General features: G+C 36.3%; 1 protein-coding gene and 1 pseudogene across 7 annotated transcripts in view; one reads left to right on the top strand and one right to left on the bottom strand.

Annotated features, from left to right (window-relative positions):
* Window positions 1-13,564, bottom strand: part of CCSER2 (coiled-coil serine rich protein 2) — a 187,127-nt gene that overhangs the window by 55,221 nt on the left and 118,342 nt on the right. The window lies entirely within an intron of this gene.
* Window positions 628-2,267, top strand: LOC105738992 (annotated as a pseudogene).

Raw genomic sequence — 13,564 nt, 5'->3', positions numbered from 1 at the left:
CAGCCTTTTGGGAGGCCGAAGCAGGAGGATCACCTGAGGTCAGGAGTTCCGAGACCAGCCTGGCCAACATGGTAAAATCCCATCTCTACGGAAAAAAATACAAAAAATTAGCTGGGCGTGGTGGCATTCACCTGTAATCCCAGCTACTCCAGAGGCTGAGACAGGGGAATCACTTGAACCAGGGAGGTGGAAGTTGCAGTGAGCCTAGATCACGCCACTGCACTCTAGCCTGGGCAACAGAGCAAGACTCTGTCTCCAAAAACAAACAAAATTTTATATATATATAATTATATATAAATATATATAACTACATATTATATATTTACATATCTGCATATATAAATATATATGCAAATATATAATATAAATTATATATACTATATATAATTATATATACAATATATTATGCTCAGTATTTTACTTGAATGATTGCAGATATTTTCTTCCAGTCCATGTCTTCTTTTATATATATAATATATATCTTTTTATATATTATATATATTTATATATTATATATTTAATTATGTTATATATAATATATTATGTATTATATAATATATATAATAATATATTATGTATTATATAATATATATAATTATATATTATTATATATATATAAAAGAAGACATGGACTGGAAGAAAATATCTGCAATCATTCAAGTAAAATACTGAGCATAATGCATAACTCACAGAAAGCCTTTTTAAAGTGTTAGCTAATTTTAAAACAATAGTAACAAAAATAATGCAAATGTGAAGGTGCAGGGTTATTAACTCACAATTGTACACAGTTGCCCAAAAAGCTAGTCCCATTTTAAAAAATATCCATTTGTTTCATCACTTACATACCTAATGAAGGAGCTGTATCTAAAATATATAAAGGACTCTCAAAAATCAGTAAGAAAAGACATTTATGTTAACAGGCAAAAAAGACACTTCACCAAAAAAGATATACAAATGGCAAACAGTCATATGAAAATATGCTCAATATCATTAATCTTTACACAAATGCAAATTAAATCAACAATGAGATACCACTAAACACCTATTCAGTGGCTTTTAAAATACACTGATAATACCAAGTGCCAGCAAGAATGCAGAACAATAGTTACATTCTTACATTGCTAGTGGCAATACAAAATGATATAGTCACCAAGGAAAACAGTTTGGTAGTTTCTTAAAAAGTTAAGTTTACACTTACCATACAACCCAGCAACCCTACTCCCAAGTATTTACCCGAGAGAAATGAAAGCACATGCTCACGTGAAAATCTGTAAACAAATGTTTACAGCAGCTTTATTTGTAACTGCAAAAAAATTAGAAAGCAACATAAATACCCTTCAGCTGGTAAATGAATAAGCAAACCAGTAGCATTAAAATAGAACACTAACTCTGCAATATACAGAAACAAATTCCTAATACATGGTACAGCATAAATGAGTATTTCAAGTTTCATTATGTTAAGAAAAAAAGCCAGACTCAAAGGCTATATATTACACTCAAAAGGCTATATCATATCCATTTATAGGATAATCTTTTCATATCAGTGGTTGCCAGGAGCTAGCAGTGGGTGTAGAAATTGACTTTAAAAGAAAATAAGGAATTCTGGGAGGTGATTGTAATAGCTGCACAATTGTCAGTTAAAGCTCATAAAACTGTATACTAAATTCATGTAGGTGGGGGTCTGTGTTCGATTTGAAGGCTCAGCACGGCGTTTCCCGTTCTCTCCCCTGTGTGGCTGCAGCTCGGGCCTTTGGCCTGACCCAGCCCGATCTAGGCTTTGGAAGAGCTACAGAAACATCTAGAAGAAGCAAAGGTGTTGCTGGAGATGGCTACTAGGAAAAGAGTACGCGATGCCCTTACAGGTGAAAAAATCCAAAATTGAGACAGAAATCCAGAACAAGATGCAACAGAAATCATAGAAGAAAGCAGAACTTCTTGATAATGAAGAGCCAGATGCTGTGGTTGCTCCCGTTACAATGGGATATACAGTGAAAACCAGTAATTATGGATGGGATCAGTCAGATAAGTCTGTGAAAATCTACATTACCTTAACTGGAGTTCATCAAGTTCCCACTGAGAATGTGCAGGTGCATTTCACAGAGAGGTCATTTGACCTTTTGGTAAAGAATCTAAGTGGGAGGAGTTACTCCATGACTGTGAACAATCTCCTGAAACCCATTTCTGTGGAAGGCAGTTCAAAAAAGGTCAAGACTGATACAGTTCTTATTTTATGCAGAAAGAAAGTGGAAAAGGCTGGGCGCGGTGGCTCACGCCTGTAATCCCAGCACTTTGGGAGGCCGAGGCAGGCAGATCACCTGAGGTCAGGAGTTTGAGACCAGCCTGGCCAACATGGCAAAACCTCGTCTCTACTAAAAGTACAAAAATTAGCCACGTGTGGTGGCAGGCACCTATAATCCCAGCTACTCGGGAGGCTGAGGCAGGAGAATCACTTGAACCCTGGAGGTGGAGGGTGCAGTGAGCCGAGATTGTGCCACTGCACCCCAACCTGGGCAACAGAGTAAGACTCTTAAAAAAAAAAAAGAAGAAGAAAAGAGAAAAAGAAAAAAAAGAAAGAAAGTGGAAAACACAAGGTGGGAGGGATTACCTGGCTCAGGTTGAAAAAGATTGCTGTTCTTACACTGCTAATAAAGACACCTGAGACTGGGTAATTTATAAAGAAAAAGAGGTTTAATGGACTCACATTTGCATGTGGCTGGGAAGCCTCATAATCATGGCAGAAGGAGAAGCGCAGGCATGTCTTACATGGTGGCAGGCAAGAGAGCATGTGCAGGGGAACTGCCCTTCATAAAACCATCAGATCTCATGAGACTTATTCACTATAATGAGAACAGCATGGGAAAAACCCTTTCCCCCATGATTCAATTACCTCTCACCAGGTCCATCCCACAACATGTGGGGATTATGGGAGCTACAATTCAAGAAGAGATTTGGGTTGGGACACAGCCAAACCAAATCAAGTGCAAAGAAAAAGAGAAACCCTCCTACGATACTGAAACAGATGCTAGTGACGGATTGATGAATATTCTAAAGAAAATATATGAAGAAGGAGATAATGATATGAAGCAAACCATTAATAAAGCCTGGGTGTAATCAAGAGAGAAGCACATCAAAGGAGACAGAATTTTGAGACTTAGAAGTCCTTTTGGGAACTGTATTGTGGAAATACGGATGTTGCCAATAAGGAAATATTGGTGAGCTGCATATATAAATTTGATATCTTATTTAACAGCCTTCTTCTAAGTAAAGGCAATGTATTCTTCATTTCCCATGAGAAGATTTATTTAAATAAAATATGCTTATTAAACACTCAGAAAAACTGTACACCAAAAGGCTGAATTTTACGGTGTATATTGCATCTCAATAGAACTGCACTAGCTTGAATGATGTCCCCCCTAGAAATTCATGTCCATCCAGAACCTGTGAATATGACCTTACTAAAAATAGGCCTTTACAATGTAATCAAGTTGAGGTCACACTGGATTAGGGTGGGTCATAAATCCAATATAGCCGATATCCTTATAATAAGGGAGAAATTTGGACGCACAGACACACAAGGGAGAAGGTCATGTGAAGATGAAGTAGAGACTGGAGAGATGCATCTACAAACCAAGGAATGCCAAGGATTGCTGGTAACCATTAGAAGGTAGAAGAAACGCAAATTTCTCTTACAGAGGCTTCAGACAGAGCAAAGCCCTGATGACAACACCTTGGTTTTGGATTTCTAGCCTCCAGAACTATGACAGAATAAAATTCTATTGATGTAAGCCTCCACGGTGTGGTAATCTGTTATGGCAGCTCTAAAAAACTAAGATAAGATTTGATCAAAAAACAGCTAAAAGCAAGCAAAAAGGAGAGAGAAACACCAGATAAATCTCAACAATCACACCCACAAAAAGCTGAAATAGCAATATTATTGTAACACGAGAAGCAGGGTAGCATTAAAGGAAAGTATTAATAAACAAAGAATTCTAATTAGTAATCAGAGGACCAATCTGCCAAGAAGATGTACCAATCATAAACATGTATATACCTAATACAATAGCCTGAAAATACTACAACAAAAAAGGACAGCATTAAAAGGAGAAACTGAGACATCTGTAATTATAGCTGGAGATTAACACTACTCTCAGAAAATCACACATCAAAGGCAAAAATTTAGTAAGGATAAGCAAGATATAAATAGTACAATTAACAAGCCTGATATAATAGACATACTGCTACCTAAGATACAGAAAATATATATTCTATTCAAACGAACAGAGCCATCGTAAAAACTGACCACGCTGTTGGCTAGAGATTAACAAACTATGGTTCACAGGATAAATCTGGCCAGCTGCCTGTTTTTACTACAGTTAAGAAGGCTTTCACATTTTTAAATGGTCGCATTTGAAATGTTTTATCTACATAATAGCCTCAGTTTTGTGTCTTGCCCAAAATGGCTAAAATATTTACTACATGATCTTCTAAAGAAAAGTTTTCCAAACTCTGTTCTAGCCCACAAAGAAAATATTAACACCTTCCAAAGAACTTATATCATAGAAATATATTGTTCTGATCAATTTAAAAATTAGAAATTAGAAATAAATTAAGTGAAAGCCCCATATACCAAGTCATTATTTTTGAAAACTGAAAAAAAAATGAAATAAATGCATAGGACAGCCCACGACAACTAGGAGTTACTAGTGTTTAAGTTATTAATATGCTTCAAAGAATTCTCCTTTTTATTAAACAGTCTAGCAGTCCAGATTTTAGGAGATCAAAAACACATAAAAAATTATTATTTCCATTAAAGCACAAAAGCCTTAAAGACTAGGAATATAACAACAACTGAATCAAATAATAACCACCCCCTAATAACTCTGACACTAACCAATGGTTAGTACTCTCTATTAATCCTTGACTAAAAGGAAAGTGCCCAGGCCAAAATTAGGAAACATTTGGTGTGTGTGTGGGGGGGGGGAGGGGATCATAAAATAGAAAACATACTCTTTCTAAAAAATACTGAAGAAATAACTTCATGCATTCAATTTTCATGTTTCACATTATACATACTAAAGAGCTAACATTTATTCACCAGTGCTGGGTACTGTTCCAAGTGTTTTGCATAAACATATTTAATAAATGCATAGGAGCAAAAATAGTACAAAAAATCCATAGCAACTGAACAAAAAATAAGTAATTCATAGTTAACTGACTGTCTAGGAATTCTGGGCTGCTTTACTAGGTGAAATGTTTTAGCAGTTTCTACAGGTTCTAGTTAGAATTTCTGAACTCTAAATGCAATTAGGATGCTAATACATTATCGGCATTTTATTAAAGATGGATAAACCTTCCGCTATTCTAAAAGCATTAGAGGACTATTGTCAGCAAACCATCTTCCACTCTTCTTTTTTGACACATCACAATGGTAAACTTTTGTTCTAATACTATAATTCTTCCACATGTTAACTTGCTGAAAACCCTGTAACAAACTCCATCTTACCCAGGTGATTCTTCCATGAGTTTGCAAAAACTGAGATCCTCCTATGAGTTCCAGAGCAGCTGCAATGGACAGGGATACTTGAAATGACTAACAAAAATGTTTAGCAGCACTGACAAGTCCCTACTAACAGGCATCATCAGTGATGTCAACAAAGCTGCCTTGTGATTCAGATATGCTACAACACAATCACAAGAGGCATCCTAGGAAAGGGAGCAGAGGAAGAGGACAGAGACGTTTTCTTTCTTTTCTTTTTCTAAGTTTTTTTTTTCTTTTTTAAATACAAAGGTATATAGATGAACAATCACATCACACAGCCCAGAATGTGCACTACAAATAATTTTTGAGTAATACTGTAAAATTCAACAGTGGGATTTAAAATCTACTAATTCAAGCTACATTTGAGAGGATTTTAAAAACACTGACTTATAAAATCTGATTTTTTAATAAGCGCTTTAGAGGTGAAGTGATCCTCACAGATGGTCAGGGAAAAGACACTTTGAAATAAAAAACATATCTATCTGGCATCCAAGTTAACTGGAATGTTGTTATATATAAATAGAACCTTTATAATATTCTAAGCAAATAGTATTTACAAATTTTTTGTTTAAATTTTTTATTGAACCTACACATTTACGTATCTGTTACATCTGAACATATCTGAACCCAGATATCCCTTCCTGTAGGTTTGTTTTGGCACTTAAAGATATTCCTAATTTCTACTAATTTTTCTAGATTTTGATTTTTAAAAAATATCCAACTCCTCGAGCCATCTGTGTTCTGCTACAGTATAAGAAACTAAGTTTTCCTAAACTAATAAATTTTCCTCAGTAACTTTTGCATAAAATCTTTCTATATGCAGGTGGACGCAATGGCACATGCCTGTAGTCCCAGCTACTTGGGAGGCCAAAGTAGGAGGGTCATTTGAAGCCAGAAGTTTGAGGTTGCAGTACTTTATGATCACACCTGTGAATAATCACTGCACTCCAGCATAGGCAACACAGCAACACCCTGCTCTTTAAAAAACAAAAACAAACCAAAAAAAAAAAACCTTTCTATATCCAATTACTTTTTACTAAATACTTCAGCACATATTTCTATGTTTCCTATTCTCTTTCAATGCTCTATGTGTCTATTTGTGTATTATATCCTGCTCTAAAGGGTTTTTTCCCCTTTCTCCTTTTCAATGTACACAAATCTTATCCTTTGGTGTTTCCAATTTTGGAGTCATTTTGATAAATTCCAAAAACAAAGCTGTTGTGATTTTGGCTGAAATTGTATTAAATCTGTAAATCGTACTGAGAAAAACTGTACATACACACCATACACTCAAACTGTATTTTGTACAATCTTTATACGACACACTATTATACACTCAGATTGTATCTTACACAATCTTTTTATAACACCTAATTTGTTACCCTTTGCAACACATCATTCTTGTAATTATTTAATACATGTATATTCCTCTAGACTATAAGCTAGCCATCTTGATTACTACTTTAATATCTGTAGCATTTATAATATTTAGTCTTCCCATAGAACATAAATGGTTTCTACAAAGTTTCGCAGGTTTTTAAAAATAAAACATCACAAATGTCTCTCAGTAAATTTATTGATAATTTAATGTTTTATTGATGCAGTGATAGCTGCCTTATTTACTACTGAAGTCCCAGCTCTATGATTTATTGGCCTTAGAGTCTTGAGCATAGTATTGTTTATCTACTAGAACAGAGTTTTCTATTTTGGGGGGTGGGGACATTGATCCACAATAAAAATACATTTTATAACACAACCAAGTACATATATACATGAATAGTATTCATTTACATGTGTATGCACATATTCATGTGTGTAATATAGGGAGATATACATATATCTCTCACTAAAAACAAATTTCATGAAAAAGTATTTGTCCTTATTACATGTGATGTCCTCTGATAGTTTTATACTGTTTTACTTCATTACCAAAAATTCTAGTCATCATGAAAATTCATTTTAAGACCCACTAACCGATTTTAACCTATAGTTTTCGAACAATGTACTGGGTACAGGTTAAAAACTGTGTCCTCTTTATTTTTATCTTCATTACTACCATGATCCTTGGTACTGACAGAATAATAAAAAACAAATGCAGGTACTGAAGTAAATAAAATTAGCTTTCTGGGCTGCTACATAAAATTGTGAACAATTAAAAACCCTTGATTTTTATGTTACTATGAAACATGTTGTTATTATTAACTGCCAACATGCATGAACTGCGTTACAAGTATCAGGTTATGCTGAAACATCAGCATGCTATGCTTAGCATTTTAGAATACTATCAGCATAGTATGCTTAGCATTTTAAGATACTATGCATGATACTATGTCAGCATTTTAATGTGTTTTTTGTTTGTTTGTTTTGTTTTTGAGAGGGAGTTCTGCTCTTGTTGCCCAGGTTGGAGTGCAATGGTGTGATCTTAGCTCACCACAGCCTCCACCTCCTGGGTTCAAACAATTCTCCTGTCTCAGCCTCCCGATCATTACAGGCATGTGCTACCATGCTCAGCTAATTTTGTATTTTGAGTAGAGACGAGGTTTCTCCATGTTGATCAGGCTGGTCTTGAACTCCCAACCACAGGTGATCTGCCCACCTCGGCCTCCCAAAGTGCTGGGATTATACAGGCATGAGCCACCGCTCCCGGCCCTACGTTAGCATTTTATGGGAATTACCTCATGCATTCTTCACAATAGGCCTGAAGTAAGAGCTATTTCAATCTCTATTATCTTTTCTAGGAAACTGCAGCACAGAGAGTTTAAGCAACTTTTCCAAGCTCGTACAAGTAGGAAAATTTGCCTGAACCCAAAACTCCACCTTGGAATTGTCTATTCTGATTTTTTTCTTGAGAGATTCTTACTCCGTTGCCCAGGCTGCAGTGCACTGGTATGATCTCGGCTCACTGCAACCTCTGCCTCCCGTGTTCAGTGATCCTCCCGCCTCAGCCTCCCAAGTAGCTGGGACTACAGGCACATGCCACCATGCCTGGCTAATTTTTGTATTTTTAGTAGAAATGGGGTTTCGCCATTTTGGCCAGGCTGGTCTTGAACTCCTGACCCCAGATGATCCACCTGCCTCGGCCTCCCAAAGTGCTGGGATTACAGGCATGGGCCACCGTGCCTGGCCTGATTTTTCTTAATTACATTTATTCCTATTAACTTTCATCATTGAAATGTAGAGATTCAGCATTATCCCAATTATCCCACAACTAAAAACAACCTGAATGTCTATCAACAGATAAATTGATAAAAGTCAAATTGTGGTACATATATGTAGAATGGAGTCTATCCAGCAATAAAAAGAAATGAACTACTGATACTAGCAAAACACAGATGAGTATCAAAACCATTAAGGCGAGTAAAAAAATTCAGAAACAAAAAGAGTACACATCAAATGGTTCCATTTTGATGAAATTCTAAGAAAGATAAAACTTTAGAACCAAAAGCAGAATAATGGTTGCCTGGGCCGGGTTTGAGAAAGAACTGACTGCAAAGGGAAATGAAGGAAATTTATCAGGTACAGAAATGGTCTATACCTTGAACGTGGTGGTAATTACACAATTGCATATATTCATCAAAACAAACTGTACACTTAAAATGGGTGCAGTTTATTTGAATGCATATTCTGTCTCAATAAAGTTGATACTTTTAATTCTCCTCTTCACCTTCCTATTCCTTTCTTAACAAGCCATTAGGTAAGACAGAGCAAAATAGGTTTCCACCCCAAAAGCCCAGCAGGAAGTTTCACAGCCTAAGTAGGTTGAAAGAGCATGTCTCCGTAGGGAGGCAGCTTACCAATATATGCCATATCCCAAAAGGAGTGAAAACAGTATCCATGAGGGGTGGGGAAATAGCTTGATATTAGAGTCAAACTTAAGTGGAAAGAATAGAGTATATGTGCATAATCAGCAGCCTGGCATGGGCTATCAGAGTCAAAGCAGAGAGAGGTGGATATCCACACACAGGATGGCCTGACACAGATTGCCAGAGCTCAGGCATGATAATGAGTAAAGGGTTCAATGCCAGGTTTCAGACCCAAAATGGGTAAGGAGGGCATCCCTGTGTAGACTCAACTGACGTGGTGTCAGAGGCCAAGCAGAGTGAGAAGGTGTCCATCTGGAGATGGGGATTGGTGTGGGGTATCAGAGCCCAATGGGCTGACAAGGAGTCAGAGCTGGAGTAGTATGAGAAAAGGGTACACAGAAGAGTGGGAGCAGCCATGCATGAGGATTCAGAATCTTAGCAGGATAACAAAAATAGCCGGGTGTGGTGGTGCATACCTATAGTCCCAGCTACTTGGGAGGATTGGTTGAGCCCAGGAGGTCGAGGCTGCAGTAAGCTGACACTGCACCACTGCCCAGCCTGGGTGACAGAGCAACACTCTGTCGCAAAAAAACAAAACAAAACAAAACAAATGAACTCTTCACACTTTAAGCCCTGAATCCACTGATCGCCCACAGACGAAAACAAATAAAAGTGGACCTCTACCTCACACCTTAAATGCACCAAAATCAGTTCCAAGTTATTTGAGATTCAATTGTGAAGATCAAAATTCTTAATTTTTTAGAAAAGAATAGAATATTTTTATGACCTCAGAGCAAGAAAGGATTTTCAAACGAGGATTTCTAAAAGTGCAAACCACAAAGAAAAAATTCTGATAAATTCACTATATTAAAACTAAGAACTTTTTTTTCATCAAAGGATATCAGAGAGTGAAAAAGCACTCTACACAATGGAAGATAATATTTGCAACACATATAACCAACAAAGTACTTGCAGCTAGAATACACAAAAATCTCTCTCTCATACACACAAAAGACATGATTGGGCAACAAACATTCCATAAACATACAAAAAGGTTCAACTTTATTAGCAGTCAGGGAAATGTAAATTAAAACTGCAATTAAATGTCACCATATTCTATCCACATGACAAAAATTCATAAGTTGGATAATATCAAGTTTGCATACATGTGAAACAATGAAAAACAACATCTACTACTTGAGGGGAGTAAAAAAGACTGAACTACTTTGGAAAACAGTTTGGTTTTTCTAGGGTAAAATATTTCCACGCTTCAGGACTCAGAAATTCCAATTCTGATTAGATACTTCAGAGGAACTTTCTCACAGTTGTACCAGGAAAATGTTCATAGGAATATTATTTGTCAGAGTCAAAAAAAAAAAAACCGGAAACAAACAAAATGGACATCAAGAATAAAATAGACAAAGACATTATGTTTTGTTCATAGATTGGAGCACCAATAGAGAAATGAAAATTAATGAAGTAGAGCCACACATGAATGAACCTTAAAAAAATGTTGAATGAAAGAAGCCATAGGGGAATACTCACATTATAATTTCACTTATATAAAGTTCAAAAAGAGGCTAACCTTATATTCACGGAAATACAAACACAGACAGTAAAAATGAGAGGAAAAACAAGGGAAAACTCTAGGCTCTGGAAAAGAAAGGTACTGCAATCAGGAAGGAGCATACAGGGAGCTTATTAATGTCTTATTTCTTAATCTGGGTGGTTAAGAGTACAAGCTCCTTCACATTCTAAGTTAAACTGAACCCTTATGTTGTATATATTCTTATGAATATTTCATAAACTCATTTTATTCCTGGAGTGATAAGAAAAATATGGGGATAGGGAAACAGGCATGCGCTGGCTTTTCTTTGGTTCTTTGCTACCAAGTGGCAATCATTCAGTAGCCTCTAAGCTCTTGGTGAACTCCACTTAGGATGATGCCACTAATATTCCATCACCTACCACTGCCACTACACCCACTGCCCCCACACACAGTGAATTGGAGAATTATATGAGGGAAAAATTATTGGTTTTATTCTCAACGTTGGAGGGGAGGGAATAATGAAACTAAACATTTGTAAATCACATTTGACAGTTCATAAAATACTATTATATACTCCATTTTTATCCCCAAAACAAGCATCCTGAAGTAGACATAACGTAAATCATAGGAATCAAATATTTTGCAATGCAAATAAAATGTTAGGAAGAGGTATCATCATGCCTTTCCATTACTCCATCTTAAATTCTTCATTTCTTATTGCAAGGTCAAAACAGATGATGACTGTGATAATATGATAAGAGCAAACAAAACATAATGAAAAGAAATGAGAATGGGAAAGAGTGGGTGGGTATAACTACTTTAGAAAACCTCTGTAGTATCCACTAAAGCTGAATATTTACCTAACTTATAATTAACCCAGCAATCTCACTTATAGGTATAAATACAATAAAAATGCATACATATGTTCACCAAAAGACACATACTAGAATACAGCAGCAAAACTGTTCATAATAAACAAAAAAGGAAACCTGTCCAAATATCTATTGTAGAACAAATGAAATAAACTGTCCTATATTAACACAATGGAATACTCTACAGCAATGAGAATGATGCAGAAAATGGATGACTCGTGAATATAATATTAAGCAAAAGAAGCCAGATATAAAACAATAATATATCCTATATTATTTCATTTCATTTCAAAGTTCAAATACAGACAAACTCATCTATATTTTCAGAAATCCATTGGCCACCATGAGAATGGGCAAGCAGAGGATTCTGTTCTGGTAATGTTGCGTTTCTTGCTAGATGCTGGCTACACAGGTATTTTCAGTTTCTGAAAATTCATTAATATAAATACTTATTAATTATACCCTTTTCTGTATGTATATTATGCTTTGATAAGAGGTTTTTGAAACAGGGTATAGAGACTTAAAGAGACAAGATACCGGCCAGGTGCGGTGGCTCACGCCTGTAATCCCAGCACTTTGGGAGGCCAAGGCAGGTGGATCATGAGGTCAGGAGATCGAGATCAACCTGGCTAACATGGTGAAACCCTGTCTCTTCTAAAAATACAAAAAATTAGCTGGGCGTGGTGGCGGGCGCCTGTAGTCCCAGCTACTTGGGAGGCTGAGGCAGAAGAATGGCGTGAGCCCGGGAGGCGGAGCTTGCAAGTGAGCCAAGATTGCACCACTGCACTCCAGCCTGGCGACAGAGTGAGACTCCGTCTCAAAAAAAAAAGAGAGAGAGAGACAAGATACCACAAAAAACTATCTTTTTCATCATGTCCCCACATTCTTCATGTCAGGGTCAAAATTCTTATTCAAAATTTCTAAATCAGGCAATAAACTATACAGAGGTATTAAGCTAAAACAATTCAAAAGCCCTGAGTTTAAAATGCACTCTACATTAATATGCAACTGGGTGATCTTGCAAAACACAGTTAAATTTCAGTCTTAGTTTTCTGACCATTAAAATTGAATTACTACTGTTGTCATTCTTATCCCATAATGATGTCGTGATGAGTAGAATGAGGTACACAAAAGAGATGTTTAAACTATAAAGTAATCTTAATTTGAGTAAAACCACAAATAAAAAACAGATCAAAGGCCAAATATAATGGTTTACAATTTTTAAAATTTTGTGTGCAGTGAGAACTTTTTTCAAGTGAACTCTTAAACGGTACTATTTAATAAAAATTCCTTTGCTTGGGTTTGGCTAAGGGGACACAGAATGATGGCAGAATTAGTGTTATATGTTACCTTCACACTCTCTTCTCCCTGCTGTCCTTCAAGGTATCTTCTAGAACACCACTGTGTGCAACAGGCCTTGGAGTCATACAGATTAGGGTAAAAAAAAAAAAAAAAAATCCTGGTTGTATCACTGATTAGTTTTCTGAGCCTCACCCTTTCCAACTATGAGGGTGAAGCCAGTATCACCTACTTTTCAGACTAGAGATAATGTATATCAGAGAACCTAGAAGAATGTCCACATAAATTTAACGACTTTAGCCTAAAATTTGAATGGGTGCAACAGCCTCCTAAATATTATGACTTAAGTCACTCCCTCTGCTATTCATTTTCTACATATCCCTTAAAGTAATTTTTTTAAAAAAATAACAATTTGGCCAAGTCACTTGTCTGGCTTACTACTACCAACAGAACAATGCCCCAGCTACCTTTATGGCACACAAGGTCCTTGACAACCTGCCCT

Source organism: Nomascus leucogenys, chromosome 18 (genome assembly GCF_006542625.1).
Source record: "Nomascus leucogenys isolate Asia chromosome 18, Asia_NLE_v1, whole genome shotgun sequence".
NCBI classification, from domain to species: Eukaryota; Metazoa; Chordata; class Mammalia; order Primates; family Hylobatidae; genus Nomascus; species Nomascus leucogenys.
This window is presented reverse-complemented; position numbering and strand designations above follow the sequence as displayed.